The sequence below is a fragment of the Bombina bombina genome, chromosome 6 (genome assembly GCF_027579735.1).
Source record: "Bombina bombina isolate aBomBom1 chromosome 6, aBomBom1.pri, whole genome shotgun sequence".
NCBI lineage: Eukaryota > Metazoa > Chordata > Amphibia > Anura > Bombinatoridae > Bombina > Bombina bombina.
This window is the reverse complement of record NC_069504.1, coordinates 47,014,070-47,029,478: the sequence shown is the minus strand read 5'-3', so window position 1 is coordinate 47,029,478 and position 15,409 is coordinate 47,014,070. Positions and strand designations below refer to the sequence as shown.

Sequence of the window (15,409 nt, the reverse complement as noted above, 5' to 3'; positions counted from 1 at the left end):
TATAAAAATCCAGTATAAAACTGTTTAAAAAGTTACTTAGAAGCTGTCAGTTTGGCTCTGTTAAAAAGGTAGCTGGAAAGCCCACTGCAAGTGACAAATAAGACACTCCCCCCCTCCCCCTTCTTTTGCATATGAAAAGACCCTTTACACAAACAGGAGCAAGCTGGAGAAGGTAGCTGACGGTATTCTCATAAAACTTTGGGGCTTGGTTAGGAGTCTGAAAATCAGAGCAATGTTATTTAAAAATAAGCAAAACTATCCATTTATTTTAAAAAAAACTTTATGGGCTATATAAATAGATCATCTACAAAACATTTATGCAAAGAAAAAATGAGTGTATAATGTCCCTTTAACCCAATATTTTTCTTTCAGACAGAGCAGCAATTTTAAGCAACTTTCTAATTTACTCCTATTATTCATTTTTCTGCGTTCTCTTGCTATCTTTATTTAAAAAGCAGGAATGTAAAGAGTAGGAGCTGGCCCATTTTAGGTTCAGCACCCTGGATAGAGCTTGCTTATTGGTGGCTGTGTTTTTTTGCCGCCATGCATAAAGCCCCTCGTTATGACCAAATAACTCAATCTTTGTTTCATCAGTCCACAGCACCTTCTTCCAAAATGAAGCTGGCTTGTCCAAATGTGCGTTTGCAAACCTCAAGCGACTCTGTTTGTGGCGTGTGTGCAGAAAAGGCTTCTTCTGCATCACTCTCCCATACAGCTTCTCCTTGCGCAAAGTGCGCTGAATTGTTGAACGATGCACAGTGACACCATCTGCAGCAATATGATGTTGTAGGTCTTTAAAGGTGGTCTGTGGGCTTTTTTTGACCGTTCTCACCATCCTTTGCTTTTGTTTATCCGATATTTTACTTGGCCTGCCTCTTCGGGCCTTAAAGGGACAGTCAAGTCCCAAAAAAAATTTCATGTTTCAAATAGGGCATGTAATTTTAAACAACTTTCCAATTTACTTTTATCACCAATTTTGCTTTGTTCTTTTGGTATTCTTAATTGAAAGCTAGACCTAGGAAGGCTCATATGATAATTTCTAAGCCCTTGAAGGCCGCCTCTAATCACATGCTTTTGTATTTGCTTTTCACAGCAGGGGAAAGCTAGTTCAGGTAAACCCTATAGATAACATTGTGAGCACGCCCGTGGATTGTGGCAGACACTGCACTAATTGGCTAAAATGAAAGTCAAAACATAATAAATAAAATGTCATGTGATCAGGGGGCTGTCAGAAGATGCTTAGATACAAGTTAATCACAGAGGTAAAAAGTGTATTATTATAACTGTGTTGGTTATGCAAAACTGGGGAATAGGTAATAAAGAGATTATCTTTTAAAACAACAAAAATTCTGGTGTTGACGGTCCCTTTAACAAGAACTGTGCCTGTGGTCTTCCATTGCCTCACTATGTTCATCACAGTGGACACTGACAGCTTAAATCTCTGCAATAGTTATTTGTAGCCTTCCCCTAAACCATAAACTTGAACAATCTTTGTTTTCAGGTCATTTGAGAGTTGTTTTGAGGCCCCCATGTTGCCACTCTTCAGATGAGAGTCAAAGAGAACAACAACTTGCAATTGGCCACCTTAAATACCTTTTCTCATGATTGGATGCACCTGTCTATGAAGTTCAAGGCTTAAAGGGACATTATACACTCATTTTTTCTTTGCATAAATGTTTTGTAGATAATCTATTTATATAGCCCATAAAGTTTTTTTTTTTAATTAATGTATAGTTTTGCTTATTTTTAAATAACATTGCTCTGATTTTCAGACTCCTAACCAAGCCCCAAAGTTTTATGTGAATACGCTCGACTACCTACTCCAGCTTGCTCCTGTTTGTGTAAAGGGTCTTTTCATATGCAAAAGAAGGGGGAGGGGGGGAGTGTCTTATTTGCCACTTGCAGTGGGCTTTCCAGCTACCTTTTCAACAGAGCCAAACTGACAGCTTCTAAGTAAGTTTTTAAACAGTTTTATACTGAATTTTTATATCAGTATCTGTGCGTATTATTCTTTATAGTAGTGTCTATTGCATGCAGTTATATGAAAATGAGTGTATACTGTCCCTTTAATGGGCTCACCAAACCAATTGTGTGTTCCAGTTAATCAGTGCTAGGTAGTTACAGGTATTCAAATCAACTAAATGACAAGGGTGCCCAAATGTATGCACCTGTCTAATTTTGTTTTGATGCAAATTGTACATTTTCTGTTAATCCAATAAACCTAATTTCACTACTGAAATATTACTGTGTCCTTCAGTTATTTGATAGATCAAAATGAAATTGCTGATCCAAACACCCAATTATTTATAAATGAAAATCATGGATATTGTCAGGGGTGCCTAAACTTTTACATACAACTGTCTGTGCAGAACATTGGAATGTGAAATATTTACAATAAATACACAGTATAACACTTTATTAAAATTGAATATTGCATAAATGTGTTTAAAAGGATATGAACCCCAAAAATGTTATTTTGTGATTAAGACAGAAAATACTGTTTCTAAACAGTTTCCAATTTACTTCTATTATCAAATTTGCTTTGTTCCCATAATATTCCTTGTTGAAGAGAAACCTAGGTAGGCGGCTACATCAGTACATAGCAGGAAATAGTGCTGCCCTCTAGTGTTCTTGTAAATGGATAACATTCTTACAAAACTGCTGCCATCTAGTGCTCCAGAAATGGGCCGGCTCCTAAGCATACGCCCTGCTTTTCAACCAAAGATACCAAGAAAACAAAAAAATTGATAATAGAAGTAAATTTGAAAGTTGTTTAAATTTGCCTGCTCTCTCTGAATCACAAAAGAAAGTTTTTTTGGTTTCATATCCCTTAAACTGCAAAGGGCTATATGTGCGTATAACTTTTGTGTGCCATCTTTTTTGTATTTTTTATTAGATTCTGTTATTTTGAGTTTAACTGTACTTTGTAATGTACTTTTGATGTGTTTTGTAACACTTTTTTGTTTCGCAAAACAGTTAAAGGGACAGTCTAGTCCAAAATAAACTTTCATGATTCAGATAGCGCATGTAATTTTAAACAATTTGCCAATTTACTTTTATCACAAATTTTGCTTTGTTCTCTTGGTATACTTAGTTGAAAGCTAAACCTAGGAGGTTTATATGCTAATTTCTAAGCCCTTGAAGGCCGCCTCTTCTCTCAGGGCATTTTGACAGTTTTTCACCACTAGAGGGTGTTAGTTCATGTGTGTCATATAGATAACACTGTGCTCATGCACGTGGAGTTCCAGTGAGCCAGCTCTGATTGGCTCTAATATGCAAATCTGTCAAAAGAACTGAAATAAAGGGCAGTTTGCAGAGGCTTGGATATAAGGTGATCACAGAGGTAAAAAGTGTATTAATATAACTGTGTTGGTTCTGCAAAACAATTCTGGTGTAGACTGTCCCTTTAATCCCAACTCTGAGGATGTGCTAACATGACGAGCGTAAACTTGAATTGTGTGCAAGCGATCTTGTTTACGTTCAACATGTAATACCAGCGCAAAACCAGATATATCGCTTGCGCCCAAACTTTTGCGCTCCACTCGTGATTTGGCCCTTTATAGGGGATCCCCACTAGGGGGCATTACTGAGCCAACCGCCACTATAGCAGTATGTTATTTGCATATTGTGCCCTTAAAAAAATATATTTTGAGCAGTTGTATAGTATACTTTATTAAACTTCTAAAAAATAATAAATATGATCAATGCTTGTCATTTTGGAGAGAAGCTTTACAAACATACACTGTAATCTTTCCTGCAAATATTGTTCTGCATATCTGCTAAACTTGTTAATGAATATATATATATATAATGGTAAATATCTCTCTTAGGGCTTTGGGTTAAAATGTTTTTTATCAGTGACTGAATGAACCTCTTAAATAGAGAGCTGAAAGCCTGTTTTACATTTTCAAGGCTATGTGTGCACTGGTGCTGCTGAATAGGAAAGATAAGTCCCAAGGTATGACCCGTCATTGAAACAAAATGTGAAATCCCCAGGAGCCGGTAATTGCTTTAGAACAAATGTACCAATAAAAAAGTGGCAGCTCAGACATGTTCTGCAGTTAAACTCTAGAGCACAATAAGATAACTGTATTGCAATGTTTAATCTTTCTTCTTTGTTACATCTAAAATATGACATTTTAATATTATCACATATTATTCATTTTGTTTAATTTATATTTATGTGTTGAAAACTAATTTTTTGTTTTTAGGTTTTATGCTGTTCACCAATAGCAATGTGGGAGTTGTCTTTATAAACCAGTAAGCAATCTGTGCATGCACTTCCTGTTAACATAAAGGGGCACTGTCCAACCTGAAATGCTCAGCAATTCATCTCATATTTGCACCGATGAAGGAGCAGTGATGCTCTGAAAGCTTTAAAAAAGAATATTCCCTCTTCATTAGCCAATAAATGTATCACTTTTACAAGTTGTTTGTTTTTTGTTTTAAATTTGCATTTCAAAATATTTTTGTAGTATTCTTTAGTAATAAAATATTCTGAAAAAACAAACAAAAAGTGATTAGAAGCTTCTTGTGCATAATGCATCAAAGAAAACACAGGTAAGTCATGTGCATATATACACTAGCTGTGACATCACTTATGGTATTACAGGAATCCTGAGCATGCACGAGTATTGGATGTGTGTGCACATACCTTACCTGCATATGTTAGGAGAGCTGTGTGCACACTAAATGGTATTACAGAACTTGTGGTAACTTTTCTCAGAAATATTTTTGCAAAACCAAGAATACTGCAAAATTCTTCTAGTTATTGAAATGCACTTTTATATTTTGACATATTATTATAGATATAGATAGATAGATAGATAGATAGATAGATAGAAAGAGAGAGGGTGTGAGAGAGAGTGATGAATGGATAGATAGATATTTAGATAGATAGATAGATATATAGAGATATATGTTTAAATAATGCTCATTATATGTATAGATTGTTTTAGTACAATAGGTTTCTTTAAAGAAAATCTTTACATCACAAAATGTGATATCTCTCTCTCTTTTTTAATCTTTAAGGGCTGTATCTAAAAGCCCCTCTTGTACTGACTCACTGATGGACAGAATTAATTTTATCTCCTGTCCTTTTAAACGCTGTAATTCCTTATTAGACAGAAGCAAACAGCATTGGCACAAAGAGACTTCTCTGACCTTCAAGTCTAATGTTTATTAAATCTCTATGAATTCTGGGAATGTATTTATCCATCTATTATCTAACAGTTATCACCAAGCTGCCCAGATCTCCTCTCTAGGAAGAGGTAACCAGTAAGCTGCTCGCCCCCTACCATCTAACTGTGCAATGTGCCTGCCCTGCAAGATTAACCCATTCTCTGCCAACAACAGAAAGAAAATCTTAACACTGTCAAATACTCAAAATAAACAACACATTTTTCATAAAGAATATAATTGGATTATGTGTTTTCTTAAACATATGGGTGTGTGGGTTTGTCTTTCTTATATTAATTTACAGAGACGGATCACCAAACACTTTTTACAATATCAGGGCATCAGCACACTCCTTGCACCAAGAAAAGTAGGTCTCTAACTGTCTTCCCTCTCTCTCTGTTTCACTCCATCTGTCTACGTCTCTCTCTCTTTGTATCTCTCCCTCTCTCTTGGCACCTCATCTTTATTTCTAGAGCTCTTCTTTCTCTCTCTCTCTCTCTCTCTCTCTCTCCCTCTCTTTGTATCTCTCTAATGGTCTCTCTCCCTCTCTCTTTGTCTCCCTCTCCCTCTCTTTTTGTGTCTCTCTGTCTGTCTCTCACTCTCTCTTTGTATCTCTCTCTAACTCTCTCTCTCCCTCTCTCTTTATATCTCTCTGTCTGTCTCCCCCTCTCTCTTTGTATCTCTCTCTAACTCTCTCCCTCTCTCTTTGTATCTGTCTGCCTGTCTGTCTCCCTCTCTCTCACACTGTATCCCATCCTACTGACTGCAGAATGTCATTTAAAACATTGCAGCCCAAGAACAATTTGCTGCTACAGGTATTTGCAATTCTATAGTGCCAGTTATTTTGCAGTGGAGTGTTCAGAAGGGTCACTCATTATGTAGCAAGATATTGACTGCGGAGAATAAATACAGCTCTCCATCTCAGGTTCCGTTTGCATTTATAGAATAATATTCACTCCCACAGCACTGCACAATGATGCTTTGCAGGTATGCATACATCGAACAGTGGGGTGCAATCTTGCCTCTGCATCAGTTTCCAAAGGGGACAAGAACCTAATTCTTTTATTAAAGGTTCATAAACTGCTGCACACTGTGATATGATTGATTAGCTGTGACAGTACTGACACCTTTAGTATCATCTCCTTATCTGTCGTACACGTTAATGTGATAAGCAACGGTAACCAACACGTTGTGGGTAAAACTGATAGATTTACATAAAAATGTACCTGATCAAAGACAACCTTCCTCCGACTGAAGCCTACAGTGCCACATATCAAGAGATTTACGCTATACAATATACAGAAATCTAAACCGACAGTGATGAAGTTTTTTTTGTAAAATATTGCACAAGGGATACAGCTCTCCTGCATGCTAATGTGTAAGATAAAGCGTTTTCCCCAACACGTGGGCCAATATTTTTTATTTTGTTGAAATTTAAAGACCCAAGAGGAGAAGTCTGTAAAACTACCACAATTTTACGCAACATACACATAACAATAAATGAGTTTAACGGATGATTGTTAATGATAGGTGATACATTATGCAAATATATAAAGCTATGATTTAAGTCAAAGCATAGAGTACAATTCATTCCAGGGGATTTTTGACGTGTTCCTTATAACTGTATTTTGTAACCCACAAATCTTTTTCAAAACCTTGATGTCTTGTTTCTTTTAATATTATGTCATGAAATAACCAAACATGTATTTAAAATAGCCCATTTCAACAAGAAAAACGAGAAGCAAGTATGTGAGTAGAACACATCTAGAATAAAATGTCTATTTCTGTAAAAGTAACACGGCTTGTATGGTTGGTTTTATTATTTCTGTGTCTGATATCCCCTTCATAAACACCTACACCCATTTGATCATTCAAGCTGCAGAACGTGGCTCTGGTTTTGCAGAAGAATATATTAGCTAAGCATGCTGGACCATTTACTACAGACACCACATTTATTTCATATACAACTTACAAATGACCAGAAATAAGCTGAAGTTAAAGCAGATGATATAATGGTATAACATATTCATATAATATTATAACTGAACTAGTAGCTAAAAGGATATAGTCTCTTTAACATTAAACATCTGTGAGAGTTACAGAAGAAGATTAGGAACAGGAAAGTTGCTGATATCCCAAAATAAAAAATAGGTGCATTAATCACATGCACAGGACATGTTTGTTAGTTGATTTAAAGAGCAGAGAGAATGGACCAGTACATTAAACCCTATACAATAGCAGCAGCTCAGTTTATTCAATGAGTTTAGCAAATAGATATTTAGCACATAGAGCAGGAGCTGCTCGATATATAAATAGTGTGTTTAATAGACAGATCTATAGCACACAGAGTATAGGGCTGTTCATTATCTAGCATGTGTTTAATAGACAGGTCTTTAGCACACAGAGTACAGGGCTGTTCATTATATAGTATGTGTTTAATAGATAGGTCTTTAGCACACAGAGTACAGGGCTGTTCATTATATAGTATGTGTTTAATAGATAGGTCTTTAGCACACAGAGTACAGGGCTGTTCAGTATATAGTATGTGTTTAATAGAAAGCTCTGTAGCACACAAAATATGGGGATGTTCATTCTATAGCATGTGTTTTTCAGACAGGTCTATAGAACACAGAGTATGGGGCTGTTCATGATAAAGTATGTGTTTAATAGATAGGTCTATATTACACAGAGTATGTGGCTATTCTTATAGAGTATGTGTTTAATAAACATCTCTGTAGCACACAGAATATGGGAACGTTCATTATATATAGCATGTGTTTAATAGACAGATATGTAGCACACAGAGTATGATGTTCATTATATAGTATGTGTTTAATAGACAGATTTGTATTGCAGAGTATGGGGCTGTTCAGTATCTAGCATGTGTTTAATAGACAGATCTTTAGCACACAGAGTACAGGGCTGTTCATTATATAGTGTCTGTTTAATAGACAGATATGTAGCACACAAAATATGGGGATGTTCATTCTATAGCATGTGTTTAATAGACAGGTCTTTAGCTCACAAAGTACATGGCTGTTGATAAAATAGTATGTGTTTAATAGAGAGCTTTGTAGCACACAGAATATGGGGGCAATTTAGCTAACAGACATTTAGCACATTCAGTTGGGTATTCTGCTCAATATAAATGAGGTGTTTAGCAGATGAACCTTAAGCAATAAGTAGTGGTTGCTCAGTATCTAGGAACTGTTTTATGATAAACCTTTAGTCAATTTATTAGAAGCTTTCTATGTATATGAGAGATCTTTAGCAGATAGCCCTTTGGCACATACAGCATGTTTTGCTCAGTATAGAGATGTTTAGCAGATAGCCCTTATGTCTGCTGTGTATATAGAAGGTGTTTAGTAGATAGCACTTATGCATATACAGTAGGGTCTGCTCAGTATATGGAAAGTGTTTAGCAAATAGCCTTTAATCATATACAGTAGGGTCTGTTTTGTATATAGAAGGTGTTTAGTAGTCCTTATGCATATACAGTGGGGTTTTCTCTGTATATGAAAGGTGTTTAGCAGATAGCCCTTCAACACATACATTAGGGTCTGCTCAGTATATGGCATGTGTTTAGCAGATAGACCTTAAACATATACAGTAGGATCTGCTCAGTATATAGGAGTTAAGCAGATATCCGTTAAACATATACAGTAGGGTCTGCTCTGTACATATAGAAGGTGTTTAGTAGATAGTCCTTAGGCATATACAGCTGGGTCTGCTCTGTGTATAGAAGGTGGTTAGTAGATAGCCCTTATGCATATACAGTAGGGTCTGCTCTCTATATGGAAGGTGTTTAGTAGATAGCCCTTATGTATATACAGTAGGGTCTGCTCAGTATATGGAAGGTGTTTAGCAGATAGCCCTTATGCATATACAGTAGGGTCTGCTCAGTATATGGAAGGTGTGTAGCAGATAGACCTGAATCATATACAGTAGGGTCTGCTCTGTATATAGAAGATGTTTAACATATAGATCTTTAGCATCCACAGTAGGGTCTGCTCTGCATATGGAGGTGTTTAGCAGGTAGACCATAAGCATATACAGTAGGGTCTGCTCAGTATATAGAAGGTGTTTAGTAGATAGCCCTTATTCATATACAGTAGGGTCTGCTCTCTATATATGGAAGGTGTTTAGCAGATAGCTGTATGCATATACAGTAGGGTCTGCTCAGTATATAGAAGGTGTTTAGTAAATAGCCCTTACTCATATACAGTAGGGTCTGCTCTATATATGGAAGGTGTTTAGCAGATAGCTGTATGCATATACAGTAGGGTCTGCTCAGTATATAGAAGGTGTTTAGTAAATAGCCCTTATTCATATACAGTAGGGTCTGCTCTATATATGGAAGGTGTTTAGCAGATAGCTGTATGCATATACAGTAGGGTCTGCTCTGTATAAAGGTGTTTAGTAGATAGCCCTGATGCATATACAGTAGGGTCTGCTCTCTATATAGAAGGTGTTTAGTAGATAGTCCTTATGCATATACAGTAATATCTGCTCTCTGTATAGAAGGTGTTTAGTAGATAGCCCTTATGCATATATATAGTAGGGTCTGCTCTGTATATAGGTGTTTTTCAGATAGCCTTATGCATATACAGTATAGTCTGCTCTGTATATAGAAGGTGTTTTGTAGATAGCCTTATGCATATACAGTAGGGTCTGCTCAGCATATGGAAAGTGTTTAGTATATAGCTCTTTAGCAGGTGCAGTTAGGGCATCTCAATATTTAAGGAATGTTTAGTAACCAATGTTATCTACAGATATTTGTGAGATTTTCATTTTAAAGGCAGCATGACAGTTTGTCTGACATCCCCTGCAGACCGAGCATGCCGCAGATAAAGAGCCACAGGACATAACTGCAATATCCAAACATCCAGGAAGACAGGGTCACATTTTTTTGAGTGTAAAGTTCATTTTGTCTTTTCAGTTTATTACTCCATATTTTGTCACAACCTGCTGGATAAACTGACCACTGACACTAACTAGACTGTAGCTAGAGCTATATCCCTCTAATGTGTGTGTGTGTATGTATATATATATATATATATATATATATGTGTGTGTATATGTGTGTGTGTGAGTATGTATATATATATATGTGTGTGTGAGTATATATATGTGTGTGTGTATGTGTGTATGTATATATATATATATATATATATATATATATATGTGTGTGTGTATATGTGTGTGTGTGTATGTATATATATATATATATATATATATGTGTGTGTGAGTATATATATGTGTGTGTGTATGTGTGTATGTATATATATATATATATATATATATATATATGTGTGTGTGTATATGTGTGTGTGTGTATGTATATATATATATATATATGTGTGTGTGAGTATATATATGTGTGTGTGTATGTGTGTATGTATATATATATATATATATATATATATAAAAGTATATATATATGTGTGTGTATAAGTGTGTGTGTGTATATATATATATAAACCTCTCAAACAGTGTCAAATATAAAATATAGCTATATTTATAATATATGAGGACCATAGGAGCTGTGCTTACAGTATTGCAAGTACGGGGCAAGAGCTAAAAAGTTTATCCCGGGATAACTTACAACATTGCTGCATTCAGTGCTGCTGCGGTGCGGTACCAGCTGCTCACCTATCTCCCCAGCTAACAGGACCACAGTGACAATTTAAACCCAAATGCTTCCATAAAAAGGTGAATAACTTATTTATTGAGTGAATGGGCACAAGCACTGCTTATATCTAAACTATAGCAGACCCTGTGCCATTTATATAGAGGGAGGGGTTTGTGGGGTTTTCTGTGCCAGGCTTCTCACATAGAATACAGTAGACAAATATTTTAGCAATACGTTTCAGACTTCTATATCTATTTCTAACCTGCTTAAGACATTGCAGAGCATTAAACTGAACCAGTAGCTTTATCTCCCCATCAACCTGGGTTATGTCACTGTACACTATAGGCAGGAACATATAGGGTATCCATTAGTACTGCAGTACTGTTTCTTTAACTGAAGTGGTGTGTAAAATGAATGTATTCCCAGCACACTAGTGTCACAGGCAGCAGGAAGGGATGGTGTGTAACCAAGAGAGGAATCCTGGTATATGTATAGATATATATGTGTGCACAGGTGCAGCCAGGGCTTCATCAGGTGTATTTGCCCCTACATGACAGGCAGCAGGAAGGGATGGTGTGTAACCAGGAGGGTAATTATGTTATATGTATAGATATATATGTGTGCACAGGTGCAGCCAGGGCTTCATCAGGTGTATTTGCCCCTACATGACAGGCAGCAGGAAGGGATGGTGTGTAACCAGGAGGGCAATTATGTTATATGTATATATACATGACAGGCAGCCTGGCATCACCCCATACACAGAGGGCAGTGCCCACCCTCCAGAAAATCCCATTATTTTATCTACAGCACTTACCTGGGGATGAGCTGATCTCTCTCCCCTGTTCAGTGCAGCCGCATTGACACTGCAGATGATCCCCTAATACCCAGCACCAAAAATCCCCCAAACCCTCCAATACTCCAGGAAAAAGAAATAAAATATCCAGATCCTCTGATACAGCGCTCTCCAAATGCTGCAGCCCGCAAGTAACGCACAATAATATTCAGTCCTGCAGATTACAAACTGCTTTCATTTCAGATGGGTTATCCTGGTAGTACCGGAGGGTACCGGCACCTCTCATAGGCTGTATCCGCCCCTCAGTGCCTGCAGAGCGGCTGCTTGCTCAGCCTCCTCCCGCTCCCCTGGTTCTGCCTCTCCTTCCTTCCACACAGCTCTGCTGCTACTTCCAATAGGAGAAACCAACCAATGAGCGCAGCCTGCCAAAAAAAGCTACATCCACATCTATTAGAATAATAATTTAAATAGAAGAATATGAACTGCTTAATAATGCCCGGTGTTTCCTCCTAGTCTTGAGGGCTCCTATCTTGTTGCATTAACCCCTAGCTAAAGTTTGCTGGGGAGATGCTGCACAAGCCCAGTGTGTAAGTGTGCAGCCTGCATGTGTGTGCAGTGCCACTACCAACTTCCAGCTGCCTGGCTTCTGCTTCCACTGAGTCCTCCCCTTTCTACTCACCAGTGACATCTAGGCTCTGTAGCCTGATTGGGCTAATTGTACATTTTTATTGCCAACACCAAGGCAAAGATCTCAGGGATAAAAAAGCACACAATATGTTTTCCCATTTCTTTTTATTTGTCTTGTTAGTTAGATGGAAATGATAGAACATTTATGGTGATCACATACTATTACCCTGTTTATCTTTAGAAATTCAAGAGAAACTTTATAATGAATGCAGCTCAATATGTTTTCATTTATTCATTAGATAGATAAATAGATAGATAGATAGATGAATGATAAATAGATATATCTGAAGATTTATATGATTAATGCTTATTGATTGCACCCTGGTCCTTTGGTCCATATTTTTGGGTGACAGTGTGCATTCTTTCTGACTATATATGCAAACACACACACACACAAACATATATATATATATATATATATATATATATATATATATATATATATACACAGACATGTAGATATATATATATATATATATATATATATATATATACACACATTTTTATATATATATGTATGTGTGTATATATATATATATATACACACACACACATTTATATATATATATATTTATATACATATATATATATATATATACACACACATTTTATATATATATATATATATATATATATATATATATATATATACACACACACCCACACCCACATACACACAGACATATATATAAATATATACATATATACAGTATATAATATATATATATATACACACATACATATATACAGTATATCATTCTCTCTCTTATGTTGATGTCCTAATACCGTTGTTGACCACCTGACTTTTACAATATAAAAAATATAACACATTGTATCTAAGTTCTTTTATGTACATTTGTACACTGACATTTATACAATTAGGATAGTTAATTATTTCAGGTTCAGTTATTTTATACCATCAACCATATTTGTGTTGTAAGGGTTATAGGGCTAAGCTCCTTATTGAGTGTCAGTTAAAAACAGCAGAAACACATTAACCCCATAGCTGCTGAATAGAGTTTCACCAGTTATGTAGCTAGGGGTAAATAGATATTTCAGATAAGGCTATAAAACTATTAGTGTCTGCATACAGATACAAATGTATATTTCTAAGCATGGTGTGGTTTTACAAAACAGTATGCTACTTGGATTATGATTCTCATTGGAGATTTCAGATGCAGATTTAAGTTAAAGGGGCCAATTTATCAAAGGTCTTGCGGACCTGATCCGACAGTGTGGAAGTTATTGAATTTTTCTTGTTCCCAGATGAATGCTTCTCACTTCTATGACTCTCGAGCATTTGCCTGTCTGGTAGTGAAGATGTAACCAAATGTTAGTAACTTGCTCAGTGAGCCATGAGAGGGATATAGAAGAATCTTGGTATTTGGATCTGTTTGGAGTCGGATTTTGTCTTGTGATAGTGCAACACATTCTGTGCAAGTTCAGATAATAGTGTGCTTCACTTTCACAAGGAGAAATCTGTCTCCAAAAAGAGCCAAAAGCTTCGAGCTGCCGCCTTCTTCCGCATTCAGCAATTAAAGGGACAGTCAAGCCAAAATAAAACTTTCATGATTAAGATATTGCATGCAATTTTATACAACTTTCCAGTTTACTTTTATCATCAAATTTGCTTTGTTCTCTTGGTATTCTTTGCTGAAAGCTAAACTGAGGGAGGCTCAAACTGATTTCTAAACTGTTAAAAACCGGCTCTTATCTTAGTACATTTTGAGAGTGCTAGTTCATGTGTACCATATAGATAACATTGTGCTCACCCCCCCAGGGTTATTTAAGAGTCAGCACTGATTGGCTAAAATGCAAGTCTGTCAAAAGAACTGAGATAAGGGGGCAGCCTGCAGAGTCTTAGATACAAGGTAATCACAGAGGTAAAAAGTGTATTTATATAACAGTGTTGCTAATGCAAAACTGGGGAATGGGTATTAAAGGGATTATCTATCTTTTTATACAATAACAATTCTGGAGTATACTGTCGCTTTAATGAAAATGCCAAATGCACACATCAAAGGAAAAAAAAAGATCATAGAGTTTAATTGAAAAGTTGATTAAAACTGCATGTCCTATCTGAAATATAAAAGTTTAATTGTGACTACTGTCCCTTTAATCTGTCAACATTAAACTTCACAGACCTGTATAGGGTATTTTGGCCAGTGCATTTCTATGCTTACCCATATTCCCCTGCGTATAATGAATTGAAAGTAAACTAATTTGTTCGAGCACAATAGAATTTAACGCACGTCAGATTAGCGCGTCCTTAGAGCTCTGGTTAACTGTAACACTCGAATAAAAAGTTGCATAACAATATCAAAAATACATTTCACAGTACAGTTACACTAATAAAATTATATAATACAAATATTGTAATAATATAAGGGATCACCAAGATATGAGGTTTCAGGAGTTAGAAAAAAAAAGGGCTTTAACGTATATGTATACATATTTAGACATATATATATATATATATGCATTGGAGCAATTTGCAGTCAAGTAGCTGAAAACATGTAAAATCATATTTATGCAATATTCATATTTAAGTGTTAAGTGTTATACTGTGTTTTTAGTGTAAATATTTCACATTGAAATGGTCTTCACATAGTGGGGAATATGTTCTAAGTATTTATAACTTGATATATATATATATATATATATATATATATATATATATATATATATATATATATATATACCTATATATAATCATCTATTCTGATGAAGGGGTCTGTGTGAACCCCGAAACGTAAATAAACTTTTAGCCTTTCTGGTTGACCCACTATTGAGAAGTCCTGAGAGTGCTTTCTTCCATTGTGACATATGTATATATATATATATATATTTCAAGTGATGGTGTAAGTGCACTCTCACCAACTTATGCAACTTGTCAGGGTGCTGTAAGAAAATAGATAAACTGTAGCAAAGAAGCACTCACTGAACGGTTCCAACTGTGACAAAAGACTTTAATTCAAACGAGTGACGTTTCGGGACAATAACAGTCCCTTCCTCTGACAAGCTAACAATGTGAAAAAGCAGGCCTTAAATAGGCTCCAAAAATACCCTCCCCATAAGTGCGACCAATCACGGTCAAGGTAACAAAACCTATCTTACCC

General features: G+C 36.0%; 1 protein-coding gene across 1 annotated transcript in view; it reads right to left on the bottom strand.

Annotated features, from left to right (window-relative positions):
- PLXNA4 (plexin A4) overlaps nt 1-12,231 on the bottom strand; it is a 1,088,215-nt gene extending 1,075,984 nt beyond the window's left edge. Inside the window, exon 1 of the mRNA XM_053716394.1 lies at nt 11,625-12,231. The gene's annotated coding sequence lies outside the window, so the exon portion shown is untranslated. The remainder of the gene's footprint in view (nt 1-11,624) is intronic.
- Nucleotides 12,232-15,409: the final 3,178 nt, after the last annotated feature.